The sequence below is a fragment of the Anas acuta genome, chromosome 23 (assembly GCF_963932015.1).
Source record: "Anas acuta chromosome 23, bAnaAcu1.1, whole genome shotgun sequence".
In the NCBI taxonomy this organism is placed as follows: domain Eukaryota; kingdom Metazoa; phylum Chordata; class Aves; order Anseriformes; family Anatidae; genus Anas; species Anas acuta.
The window spans coordinates 10,282-24,632 of NC_089001.1; the positions used below are offsets into that span (position 1 = coordinate 10,282).

The following is a 14,351-nucleotide window of genomic DNA, read 5'->3' on the forward strand; positions in this document are numbered from 1 at the left end:
TTCAGAGTGCAGCTTGGCCCCACTCAGCCTGTGCGAGACACCTGCAAAAGAGAAGGAAAACCACAGGCTGAAGCAGCATCCAAAGCCACAGCACAGCTGGGACAGTTACTCTCATCTGCTCCCTTACCTCGGCCCCCTCACCTGCCCTCGAGGCAGATGTTTCCATCTGCTCTCTTAGGCCAGCTACAACACCTCGGAAATATAAAATAAACAGGATTTTTACTGTATTTTGTGCAGTTAACTAACTGCAGTGACAACTGCACCCCTAAAGTACCTTCTACATCTGCTCATCGCTCACCTTGCCAAAAGCAGCTCCGGTCGTCAAGTCCCGTGTTGGACACTGTGTTTCACCTTAAACAAATGAAAACACCCACAAGAGAATCAATCATTCACCTGCCACCATTAGCACCCATCCCTCCACAACACAAAGGGACCCAATTAACGATATTATCATTTCAAAACAGCAGCCCCCTTGCCTCAGCACCTCAGAAGTAGATCAAGACAGGCACCGAGCTGCCTACCGAGTGCTGAACGGTTCCAGAAGGAGCTCTTTCCTGTGGGCAGTTCCTACTACGGTATACACTCTACTGGGGACAGGAAAGAAATAAAAATAAAAAAAATTCAAAACCCCATATCTGTAAGCTTTCAAGATTCAACAGTACACCATTCAAGCACTATGCAAACAGCTGCTCGCAAGCAGCTCAACTCTGCCAAATCCACATCTGCCAACCTCCAGAGATGACTGTGCCAGCTGTCCTTCAGTATGCGCCCAGAGGCAGATGTCTACGCCAAAACAGTCCCATCAGTGTATTAGTACACCCATGCACTGCCACGTTAGCTATTATCACTAACTGCCAGGCAGGACAGCTCCAGACCAAACACGTACACACACAGGCACGCCACAAACACTACAAACAAAACACACAACACTAGGCGCAAGAAAAAGTGACCCCCGGGGGAAAGCCCTATGGCAACAGCAAGTCAGAACAGGTGCTCTGCACCAGACCCTACGAGAGACTCAAATGTCACGACACGCGACTGGAAGCAACTGTCAGAACTAGGATGATGGAGGCCTAAAAAGCCTGCCTTCAAGACAAGAGACCGGAAGGATGGGGACTGAAAACCCCCTAAGACAACTCTCAGGAAATCAATTCCCAAGCAAGAGCTCCTGATGCGGCCCAGACGACTTCTGCAAGAGTGAGGATGGAAACAGACGTGATCTCAAACCGAATACGATGCACAAGACCTGAAACAGATCTGCACTTCAAGCAGCGACTGCAAGACAAGAAGTTCTCGGATCAGAGCCATGATGACAAAACAAGCATTGAGGCCCTTCAGCACAGCCACCGAGTCGCCTGTCTGGTCAGTCCAGAGTCAAAAGTCATGAGGATATCAAGACCCGAGAAGCACAGAACAGACACTGCAGAAGCAACACTACAGGACAGACCAACAGAAGGAAACTGTCCTGCCTGGCGCATGCACTCACGCTACAAAATAATCCCGCTGCTTCTATTAGCCTGGTGACCCAGCCACAAGCAGCCTGAACCACCCTCACAGTGGCACCAAGTCTATTCAGCCAGCACGCTCCATGCTGTCAGTCCTGTGTAAAAAGTTATGAGAATATCAAGACCCAAGGAGACCATAATTCACAACACACAATGGAGAAGCAACACTACAGGACAGACAAACTGAAGGAAACTGTCCTGCCTGGCACACGCACTCATGCTACAAAATAATCCCGCTGCTTCTATTAGCCTGGTGACCCAGCCACAAGCACCCAGAACGTGACCCAGCCTGAACCACCCCTCACAGTGGCACCAAGTATATTCAGCCAGCAGGCACCACGCTGCTCTGGCTCCCAGCTCCCATTAGCCACCCCAGATATGCAAATACCAGGTGCCCCACAACTTAGCTCTCAGGTTGTTGGATGGTAAAGTCCCTCCGCCTCAAGAAATGCACAGGCACCGATTGTCACCTTAGCCAATTGAAGGCTCATCATCAGCTGCAAGAAACAGAGTACCAGCATTCACTAGCACGCCGGCCACGATGCCCACCTTCTCCACAATGCTGACTACCGCTGATGCAACATACGGTTCTGCTCACCTCTTCCTCTCCGAATCCAAGCTCCAACAGTGCAGCCAGTATCATCCACTCCACCTGGGAAAACAAAGGGATTAAATGATCGTTGCATTCACAAGTCAGCCAATGGTGTTGGTTTTTTTGTTACTGTTTTTGTGTGTGTGTGTGTGTGTGTGTGTGTGTGTGTGTGTGTGTGTGTTTCCTGTATTTATTTTTTAGTCTGCTTTAGCTCAACAGCATGCAGACAAGAGAACTGGGGTGTTTCTAGAAGCAATAATCCCCATGCTTTTGCTGCAGCTTTTAACATTGAAAGGACAACACGACCCAGCAAGTAACTGGAACTTTCTTAACTGGAATTAGCTCAAACTTTTATTCACATTGAAAGAAAAATCTAGGTGCAGAACAGATTATACACCAACAAAATCAATTCCATTCCACCCCCGGGAAAAAAAATCACATACTCTCATCCCCTCCTGTCCCTCAGCCGCTTGCCTGCCCCACGTGGCAGATGCTTCCATCTGTTCTCTTCACCCACTTATAGCACCTCTAAAAGGCAAACTGGAATTTTACTCTACTGGATGTAGGAAAATAACTGCAGTGACAACCGCACCCCCAAAAACAACAGTTACCTCTGCTCATCACACACCAGAGTCACTGCAGAGGCAGCTGGTTGACACATCCTGCACTGCACACTGCATTGCAGCCTGAACAAAGGAGAAAGGCAGGAAGAAGATAAACATTCAGCTGCCAGCAGTAGCACCCATCCCTCAAAAACATAAGCGACCCCAGCTTTACTTTTATCCTTTCAAAACAGCAGGCCACTTGCCTCTGGACCTGCAAATTAGGTCCAAGCTTGAAAGGAGCGGCCAGCATCACCCACGCCACCTGGGAACATAAAAGGACAAAATGACCACTGTGCTTGCAAGCACCCACCTGCTACACTGCTCCTCTATCCCAAACAGTCTCACCCCGGACCCTCTGAGGGAAACACCTGAGCGTCTTCCCTTCGCTTCAGATAAGGGATGACCAGGCTGACACCACTCACCTTCCCTCAGAGCTTCCTGACATGACGATTTCCCTTCCCTCTCCACAACTGCACAAAGCACCTGCAGAGGCAAGAGAAAAGCACACTCTAAAGCACCTCACAGCCACAGGGTACCTGCTGCAATACCTCTCTCTTCCCAGCTCCGGTACTTCAGCTGCCCACCAGCTCTAACTCAGATTCTACGCTCACAGCGCCACAGCAAACTCTGCCTAGACCACACAACACACACTACACAAGCTACATTGCCCAGCACACACAAGCTGGTACATTCCCACCCAACAATCAGTCGCATCGCACAGGAAGGATGCTGCACACTCCTAGAAACCAAACCTACCAGTCCTGAGCAGCTCCCCACTTCCTCCTGCCAACCACGCTCAGCACACACACTATTCACCCATCAAAAAAAAAAAACAAACTTAGAACTTACACACACAAAAAAAAAACCAACCGAGCTCCACAAATGCCAAAAAGACATGCGCACACAGCAGCCCCAGCAGGGGTAATCACAGACTTACCCTTTGCACATGAAAAGGTGACTATGATACAACCCTGCTCAGTCTCTTGGCAATGCTGCATCTACGCTGTCAAGCCACATGTAGCCGGTAATCAAGCTGGTTTTAGTCCTCTGCAGAATAAAACGAGTGGGTTTATACATCTAGAGATTAAAGTGCAGCTCAAAAACAGAGGAGTATCGCACCATCCTAAAAAACAATAAGCCACAAACCTCTACTAAACATTCCTCTATTAAGTAAATTCCAAGCACTTAAAAATTCTAGAAATCTATAGACTCCAGTCTGCCTAGAGAACCCTGCAACTGACTGAAGGAAAAACAAAGCACTTACCCCAAGGAGCAGCCCAGGCAGAAGGAGCTCTCTGATAGCATGCCTGGGGCTCATATAGCATTCAGCCCTGCCCAGCACCCAAACCCAATCACCTGGGAAAGGGGAGGGGCAAAGCACAAGGAAGTAGAAAGAAAGCAGGAACAGAAGCAACTGCTTTTTATTTTTTTTTTATTTTTTTTTTTTTTTTTTTTTTAAGATCTGCTTTACTGGGAAAACATGCAGAGAGCAGACAGGTGACCTGTGGTGTTTCTAGAAGCAACAATCCCCATGCTTTTACTGCAGCTTTTAACATTGAAAAAACAACACGACCAGGCCAGTAACAGGAACTCTTTCAAATGGAATTACGTCAAACAGGTTCATCATCACTTGCAAAAACAGAGAACCAGCATTCACTAGCACGCCAGCACTGACACCCACCTCCTCCGCAACGCTTACTACTACTGATGCAACATGCTACTGTGAAATACCTCTCTGTTCCCAGCTCCTTTCCCTCATCTGCTCACTACATTTACCTGAGAAGTGTGCCCAAACGGACTCATTCTACAGAGATGAAGAAGGTGGCCCTGCTCACTCTCTTGGCACTACTGCACTTATGCACTCAAGGAACCATACCCCACAGTTTCCCAAAAACAACGTACCTGGCAACCCCTCATAAATGTACTTCTAATATGTCAATTCAAGGACATAAAGCCTAGAAGGCTTTATGGTCTAAAGACTCGACAGACAGAAAACACACAAGCAAAAGCTCCAGAAATATAACAAACTGTCCCTAAACTTGAAACAGACTACCCCTTACATGCCCACTGCTGCCATTTTCAGACACATGCTCACACAGGGAGCTTCCATGATACATTTCAACTAAACCCTGCTCCATCTCTTTAACAACAAGGTTTTGACTTTGATAATATTTGACATACAGGCAAAGAATCACAGAAAGCCCCGTAATTCTGCAAAAATCAGAAGGGACCCAGAACCACAAAGCAAACACACAAAGTAACATCACCACACTATCCGTAAAACTGCTATAACAACTACTCATCTGAGGAAGAGCCGTGTGCAATACAAGCACCTACTAATAGATTTCTGTACAATGACAGATCCTACCAGCTGCCACCTCAAAAAGACATGCGTACCCGTTTCTACTAGGAAACGCATCAGTCCATAGACTCTGACCCACCTAAAGAACCCTCCAAACAACTGAAGGAAAAACAAAGCCCTTACCCAAAAGTGCAGCCCAGACAGAAGGAGCTCTCTGATGGCACACCTGCAACTCAGTTACCACTAGGTCTCACCTGGACCCTGAAGCCAATCACCTGGGAAAGTGCAAAGGGGAAAGCACAAAAAACAAAAAGAAGGAGCAACAGCTGTGGTTTATTTAGTTATTTATAAGGCTTAGCTCAACAGCATACAGAGTGCAGACAGGAGAGCTAGGGTGTTTCTAGGAACAAAAATCCCCATGCTTTTGCTGTAGCTTTGAATATTAAAAGGACAATACAACTAAGCAAGCAATTGATTTCTTTTTCCATCTGGAATTACCTCGATCTTTCATTTACATAGAAAGAACAATCTAGGAGTAGAACAGATTACACACCAAAAAATAATTCTATTCCATTCCACTCACAGGAAAAAATCACTTCAGTAGGATACCTGAGAACTAAATGGCTATGTTGATGGGTCAAAACACGCTACAGGACACTGGGGCCAGGCCCTCCGCTGCACCAAATTAAAACCCATCCCTACACTCACCAAGGTGCAACCCCAACACAAAAAAACAGACACAGCATTTCAGCTTCAACAGCTTTGGGAACTGCTGGAAAGCAAGCTTCATTCTCAGCGAGGCGTGCTCAGGCTACACAGGACAGGGCTTCGGGCACCACTTTGCTTACCAAAAAACCGCCATCAGCACCTGCTTTGTTCCGATTCTCAAGAAATAACATCACAGCCCACATTGCCTGGGACACCTGATAAACAGAAGAGAAAGCAGCCATACCATTTTCAAGCCATCCCTGCACGTGTCGCTCCTTGATCATCTGCAACCTCTTCTCCAATCCTCAACCACTTCTGTGGAGAGCCTGCCAGGGCACCTGCAAAGCAAGATGGATACCCTTCACAGTCACCTCGTGCTACTTGGCTGTTCTGCTCCAATCCAGCTCACAACCAGCCCGCCCTTCTCGTGCTGCTCTTCAGAGTACAGCTTGGCCCCTCTGAGCCTGTGTGAGACAAATGTGAAACAAAAAAGCATAGGCTGAAGCAGCATCCAAAGCCACAGCACAGCTAGGACAGTTACTCTCATCTGCTCCCTTACCTCAGCCTCCTCACCTGCCCTCGAGGCAGATGCTTCCATCTGCTCTCTTATGCCAGCTACAATACACCTCTGAAATATAAACAGGATTTTTACTGTACTTTGTGTAGTTAAGTAACTGCAGTGACAACTGCACCCCTAAAGTACCAGCTACATCTGTTCATCGCTCACCTTGCCAAAAGCAGCTATGGTCAAGTCCCGTGTTGTACACTGTGTTTCACCTTAAACAAATTAAACAAAAGTTGCCTACCGAGTGCTGAACAGTTCCAGAAGGAGCTCTTTCCTGTGACATGTTCCTCCTAGGGTTTACACTCTAATGGGGACAGGAAAGATATAAGAAAAAAAAAAAAGCAAAACCCCATATCTGTAAGCTTTCAAGATTCGACAGACCTCCTCAAGCACACTGTTCAAACACTATGTGAGAAGCTGCTCACAAGCAGCTCAAATCTCCCCCCCACACATCTGCCTAACACTACAGAGATGACTGTGCCAGCTGCCCCTCAGTACGTGCCCAGAGGCAGACCGGATGTCTTTGCCAAAACAGTACAAACAATGTATTAGTACACCCATGCCCTGCCACATTAATCACTAACTGCCAGGCAGGACAGCTCCAGACCAAACACATACACACACGGGCACGCCACAAACACTACAAACAAAACACACAACGCAAGGCACAAGAAAAAGTGACCCCCAAAAGGAAAGCCCTACGGCAACAGCAAGTCAGAACAGGTGCTCTGCACCAGACCCTACCAGAGACTCCAATGTCACGACACGCGACTGGAAGCAACTGCCAGAACTGGGATGATGGAGGCCTAAAAAGCCTGCCTTCAAGACAAGAGACCAGAAGGATGGGGACTGAAAACCCCCTAAGACAACTCTCAGGAAATCAATTCCCAAGCAAGAGCTCCTGATACGGCCCAGACGACTTCTGCAAGAGTGAGGATGGAAACAGATGTGCATCATATTCAGCTTGAGATCACAAGACCTGAAACTTATCTGCACTTTAAGCAGCAACTGCAAGACAAGAAGTGCTCGGATCAGAGCCATGATGACAAAACAAGCATTGAGGCCCTTCAGCACAGCTACCAAGTCGCCTGTCTAGTCAGTCCTGTGTAAAAAGTTAGGAGAATATCAAGACCCAAGGAGACCATAATTCACAACACACAATGGAGAAGCAACACTACAGGACAGACAAACTGAAGGAAACTGTCCTGCCTGGCACACGCACTCATGCTACAAAATAATCCCGCTGCTTCTATTAGCCTGGTGACCCAGCCACAAGCACCCAGAACGTGACCCAGCCTGAACCACCCCTCACAGTGGCACCAAGTATATTCAGCCAGCAGGCACCACGCTGCTCTGGCTCCCAGCTCCCATTAGCCACCCCAGATATGCAAATACCAGGTGCCCCACAACTTAGCTCTCAGGTTGTTGGATGGTAAAGTCCCTCCGCCTCAAGAAATGCACAGGCACCGATTGCCATCTTAGTCAATTGCCAGGCTCATCATCAGCTGCAAAAACAGAGTAACAGCATTCACTAGCACGCCGGCCATGATGCCCACCTGCTCCACAATGCTGACTACTACTGATGCAACATACGGTTCTGCTCACCTCTTCCTCTCCGAATCCAAGCTCCAACAGTGCAGCCAGTATCATCCACACCACCTGGGAAAACAAAGGGATCAAATGATCGTTGCGTTCAGAAGTGACCCAATGGTGGTTTGTTTTTTTATTATTGTTTTTTTGTGTGTGTTACATGGTTTTTTTTTCGTTTTTTTTTTGAAATCTGCTTTTGCTCAACTGCACGTAGACTGCAGACAAGAAAATTGGGGGTGTATCTAGAAGCAACAATCCCCATGCTTTTGCTGCAGCTTTTAACATTGAAAGGACAACACGACCCAGCAAGTAACTGGAACTTTTTCAAATGGAATTAACTTAAAATTTTATTTACACTGAAAGAAAAATCTAGGAGCAGAACAGATTATACACCAACAAAATCAATTCCATTCCACCCCCGGGAAAAAAATCACATACTCTCATCCCCTCCTGTACCTCAGCCGCTTCCCTGCCCCCCATGGCAGATGCTTCCATCTGTTCTCTTCACCCACTTTTAGAACCTCTAAAAGGCAAACTGGAATTTTACTCTACTGGATGTAGGAAAATAACTGCAGTGACAATCGCGCCCGTAAAACAACAGTTACCTCTGCTCATCACGCACCAGAGTCACTGCAGAGGCAGCTTGGGTCGAGAGGTCCTGCACTGCACACTGCGTTTCACCCTGAACAAAAGAAAAATACAGGCAGAAGATAAACATTCAGCTGCCAGCAGTAGCACCCATCCCTCAAAAACATAAGCGACCCCATCTTTACTTTTATCCTTTCAAAACAGCAGGCCACTTGCCTCTGGACCTGCAAATTAGGTCCAAGCTTGAAAGGAGCGGCCAGCATCACCCACGCCACCTGGGAACACAAAAGCATACAATGACAACTGTGCTTGCAAGAACCCGCCTGCCACACTGCTCCTCTATCCCAAACAGCCTCACCTCGGAACCTCCCAGGGAAACACCTGAGCGTCTTCGCTTCAGATAAGGGATGACCAGGCTGACACCACTCACCTTCCCTCAGAGCTTCCTGACATAACAATTTCCCTTCCCTCTCCACAACTGAACCAAGCACCTGCAGAGACAAGGGAAAAGCACACTCTGAGGCACCTCACAGCCACAGCGTACCTGCTGCAATACTTCTCTCTTCCCAGCTCCGGTACTTCAGCTGCTCACCAGCTCTAACTGAGATTCTACACTCACAGCGCCACAGCAAACTCTGCGCAGGCCACACAACACACCACTACACAAGCTACATTGCTTAAGACATATGAGCTGGAACGTTCCCACCCAACAATCAGTCGCATCGCACAGGAATGATGCTGCACACTCCTAGAAACCAAACCTACCAGTCCTGAGCAGCTCCCCACATCCACCTGGCAACCACGCTCAGCACACACACTATTCACCCCTCAAAAAAAAAAATAAACTTAGAACATGTACATACACACAAAAAAAACAACTGAGCTCCACAAATGCCAAAAAGACATGCACACACAGCAGCCTCGGCAGGGGTAATCACAGACTTACCCCTTGCAGATGAAAAGGTGACTCTGATACAACCCTGCTCAGTCTCTTGGCAATGCTGCATCTACGCTGTCAAGCCACATGTAGCATGTAATCAAGCTGCTGAAACTCTCCAGGAGACTAAAACAAGTGTTTTTATACATGTAGAGATTAAAATATGGTGCAAAAACAGGAGCATATGTGACCATCCCAAAAAACAGTGAGACAGCAGCCTCTACTAAATATCCCTCTATTTCAAGCACTTAGAAATCTAGAATTCCAAGCACTTAGAAATACAGAACTCCACAAACTGCAGCCTGTCTAGAGAATCTTGCAACTGACTGAAGGAAACACAAAGCACTGACCCCAAAGAGCAGCCCAGGCAGAAGGAGCTCTGATGTCGTGCCTGGGGCTCATATACCTTTTGTCCCCGCCCAGCACCCAAACCAAATCACCTGGGGAAGATGAGGGACAAAGCACAAGAGAGCAGGAAGGGAGCAAGAGAAGCAAGTGGTTTTTTTTTTTTCTTTCTTTTTTAAAATCAGCTTTATCTCAAAAGCATGCAAAGAGCAGGCAAGATATCTGCAGTGATTCTAGAAGCAAAAATCCCTTTTTACTTTCTCTGCAGATATCAATATTGAACTGAAAATATCACCAAGCTAGTAACAAACTTTTTGAACTGGAATTAGTTTAAACAGACTCACCCCCATCTGTAAACACAGAGAGCCAGCATTCATCAGAATGCCAGCCCTAATAACCACCTCCTGCACAACGTTCACTACTACTAAGGCAACATATCATTGTGCAATGCCTCTCTGTTCCCAGCTCCTTTACCTCACCTGCTCTGTAGCTCCACATGACAAATGGGCCCGGGCGGCGCCGCGCCGAAATGGGCCCGGGCGGCGCCGCGCCGAAATGGGCCCGGGCGGCGCCGCGCCGAAATGGGCCCGGGCGGCGCCGCGCCGAAATGGGCCCGGGCGGCGCCGCGCCGAAATGGGCCCGGGCGGCGCCGCGCCGAAATGGGCCCGGGCGGCGCCGCGCCGAAATGGGCCCGGGCGGCGCCGCGCCGAAATGGGCCCGGGCGGCGCCGCGCCGAAATGGGCCCGGGCGGCGCCGCGCCGAAATGGGCCCGGGCGGCGCCGCGCCGAAATGGGCCCGGGCGGCGCCGCGCCGAAATGGGCCCGGGCGGCGCCGCGCCGAAATGGGCCCGGGCGGCGCCGCGCCGAAATGGGCCCGGGCGGCGCCGCGCCGAAATGGGCCCGGGCGGACTTATTCTGCAGAGAGGAAGAAGGTGAGCCTGCTCACTCTCTAGGCACTACTGCACTTATGCGGTCAAGAGACATTACCCCACTGTTTCCCAAAAACAACTACCTGGAATCACCTAATAAACATACTTCTAATATGTCAATTCAAGGACATCAAGACTAAAAGGCTGCAAGGTCTGAACACTCGACAGACAGAAAACACACAGGCAAAAGCTCCAGAAATATAACAAACTGTCCCTAAACCTGAAACAGACTACCCCTTACGTGCCCACTGCTGCCATTTTCAGACACATGCTCACACAGGGAGCTTCCATGATACATTTCAACTAAACCCTGCTCCATCACTTTGCCACGAAGGTTTTGACTTTGATAAAATTTGACATACAGGCAAAGACTCACAAAAAGCCCCGTAATTCTGCAAAAGTCAGAAGGGACCCAGAACCACAAAGCAAACACACAAAGTAACATCACCATACTATCCGTAAAACTGCCATAACAACTACTCACCTGAGGAAAAGCTGCGTGCAATACAGGCACATACTACTACTAGATTGCTTTACAGTGACAGATCCCACCAGTTACCAACTCAAAAAGATATGCGTACCGGTTTCTACTTCAGAACGCATCAGTCCATAGACTCTGACCCACCTAAAGAACCCTGCAACCAACTGAAATAAAACCAAACGCTTACCCAAAAGTGCAGCCCAGGCAGAAGGAGCTCTCTGATGGCATACCTGCAACTCAGTTACCACTAGGTCTCACCTGGACCCTGAAGCCAATCACCTAGGAAAGTGCAAGGGGGAAAGCACAAAAAAAAAAAATCAGAAACGAGCAGTAGCTGTGGTTTCTTTATTCATTTATATGGCTTAGCTCAAATGCATGCAGAGTGAAGACAGGAGAGCTAGGGTGTTTCTAGAGACACAAATACCCATGCTGTTGCTGCAGCTTTGAATATTAAAAGGACAAACTGATTAAGAAAGTAAACTGATTTTTTTTCCCCTCTGGAATTAGCTCAATATTTTATATACATAAAAAGAAAAATCTAGGAGGAGAACAAATTACATGGAAAAAAAAACAATTCCATTCCACTCACAGGAAAAATCACTTACTTCAGTAGGCTACCTGAGAACCAAAAGGCTATGCTGATGGGTCAAAACACACTACAGGACACTGGGGTTCAGGCCCCCCGCTGCACCCACTTAAAACCCATCCCTACACTCATCAAGGTGCAAGCCCAACACAAAAAAAACAAAACATTTCAGCACCTGCTTTGTTCCGATTCTAAAGACTAACATCACAGCCCACGTCGCCAGTGACACCTGATAAACAGAAGAGAAAGCAGCCATACCGTTTTCAAGCCATCCCTGCACATGTCGCTCCTTGATCATCTGCAACCTCTTCTCAAATCCTCAACCGCTTCTGTGGAGAGCCTGCCAGGGCACCTGCAAAGCAAGACGGATACCCTTCGCACTCACCTCGTGCTACTTGGCAGTTCTGCTCCAATCCAGCTCACAAACAGCCCACCCTTCTCGTGCTGCTCTTCAGAGTGCAGCTTGGCCCCACTCAGCCTGTGCGAGACACCTGCAAAAGACAAACAAAAGCATAGGCTGAAGCAGCATCCAAAGCCACAGCACAGCTGGGACAGTTACTCTCATCTGCTCCCTTACCTCAGCCTCCTCACCTGCCCTCGAGGCAGACGCTTCCACCTGCTCTCTTAGGCCAGCTACAACACCCCTGAAATATAAACAGGATTTTTACTGTATTTTGTGCAGTTAACTAACTGCAGTGACAACTGCACCCCTAAAGTACCAGCTACATCTGCTCATCGCTCACCTTGCCAAAAGCAGCTATGGTCAAGTCCCGTGTTGTACACTGTGTTTCACCTTAAACAAATTAAACGAAAGTTGCCTACCAAGTGCTGAACAGTTCCAGAAGGAGCTCTTTCCCGTGACAGGTTCCTCCTAGGGTTTACACTCTACTGGGGACAGGAAAGAAATAAAAATAAACATTTCAAAACCCCATATCTGTAAGCTTTCAAGATTCGACAGACCTCCTCAAGCACAGCGTTCAAGCACTATGCAAACAGCTGCTCACAAGCAGATATACTCTCCCAAATCCACATCTGCCAACCACCAGAGATGACTGTGCCAGCTGCCCTTCAGTACGTGCCCAGAGGCAGACCGGATGTCTTTCCCAACACAGTACAAACAATGTATTAGTACACCCATGCCCTGCCACATTAATCACTAACTGCCAGGCAGGACAGCTCCGGACCAAACACACACACAGGCACGCCACAAACACTACAAACAAAACACACAACACAAGGCGCAAGGAAAAGTGACCCCCAAAAAGAAAGCCCTACAGCAACAGCAAGTCAGAACAGGTGCTCTGCACCAGACCCTACCAGAGACTCCAATGTCACGACACGCGACTGGAAGCAACTGCCAGAACTGGGATGATGGAGGCCTAAAAAGCCTGCCTTCAAGACAAGAGACCAGAAGGATGGAGAGTGAAAACCCCCTAAGACGACTCTCAGGAAATCAGTTCCCAAGCAAGAGCTCCTGATGCGGCCCAGATGACTTCTGCAAGAGTGAGGATGGAAACAGACACGATCTCAAACCGAATATGATGCACAAGACCTGAAACAGATCTGCACTTTCGAGCACTTCTTGTCTTGCAGTCGCTGCTTGATCAGAGCCATGATGACAAAACAAGCATTGAGGCCCTTCTGCACAGCTACCAAGTCGCCTGTCTGGTCAGTCCGGTGTAAAAAGCCAGGAGGATATCAAGACCCGACAAGCACAGAACAGACACTGCAGAAGCAAACAGGACAGACGAAGGAAATTGTCCTGCCTGGCGCACGCACTCAAGCTACAAAATAATCCCGCTGCTCCTGTTAGCCTGGTGACCCAGCCACAAGCACCCAGAACGTGACCCAGCCTCAACCACCTTCACAGTGGCACCAAGTCTCTTCAGCCAGCTGCCTCCGTGCTGCTCTGGCTCCCAGCTCCCATTAGCCACCCCAGATATGCAAATACCAGGTGCCCCCCAACTTAGCTCTCAGGTTGTTGGATGGTAAATTCCTTCCACCTCAAGAAATACACAGGCACCGATTGTCATCTTAGTCAACTGAAGGCTCATCATCAGCTGCAAAAACAGAGTAACAGCATTCACTAGCACGCCGGCCATGATGCCCACCTTCTCCACAATGCTGACTACTGCTGATGCAACATACGGTTCTGCTCACCTCTTCCTCTCCGAATCCAAGCTCCAACAGTGCAGCCAGTATCATCCACACCACCTGGGAAAACAAAGGGATTAAATGATCGTTGCAATCACAATAAGTCAGCCAATGGTGTTTTTTGTTGTTGTTGGTTTTTGTGTGCGTTTCCTTTATTTCTTTTTTTTAAATCTGCCTTAGCTCAACAGCATGCAGAGCACAAACAAGAGAACTGGGGTGTTTCTAGAAGCAACAATCCCCATGCTTTTGCTGCAGCTTTGAATATTAAAAGGACAATACGACCCAGCAAGTAACTGGAACTTTCTTAACTGGAATTAGCTCAAACTTTTTTTTTTTTTTTAAATAGAAAGAAAAATCTAGGAGCAGAACAGATTATACGCCAACAAAATCAGTTCCATTCCACCCCCGGGAAAAAATCACATACTCTCATCCCCTCCTGTACCTCAGCCGCCTGCCTGCCCCACA

The 14,351-nt window shown here is 48.1% G+C and overlaps 2 long non-coding RNA genes across 2 annotated transcripts; both read right to left on the bottom strand.

The window, feature by feature from the left end:
* Nucleotides 1-2,003: 2,003 nt before the first annotated feature.
* Nucleotides 2,004-7,764, bottom strand: LOC137843827 (uncharacterized). The gene is made up of 7 exons (XR_011089712.1): nt 6,440-7,764; nt 6,272-6,340; nt 6,084-6,176; nt 5,853-5,927; nt 5,188-5,279; nt 3,640-3,749; nt 2,004-3,185 (listed from the first exon to the last, which is right to left on the bottom strand). It is a non-coding gene; the product is annotated as an uncharacterized lncRNA (long non-coding RNA).
* Nucleotides 7,765-7,856: 92 nt separating this feature from the next.
* LOC137843718 (uncharacterized) lies at nt 7,857-8,732 on the bottom strand. Its single transcript, XR_011089637.1, has 3 exons — nt 8,641-8,732; nt 8,473-8,549; nt 7,857-7,936 (listed from the first exon to the last, which is right to left on the bottom strand). It is a non-coding gene; the product is annotated as an uncharacterized lncRNA (long non-coding RNA).
* Between the last annotated feature and the right edge of the window lie 5,619 nt (nt 8,733-14,351).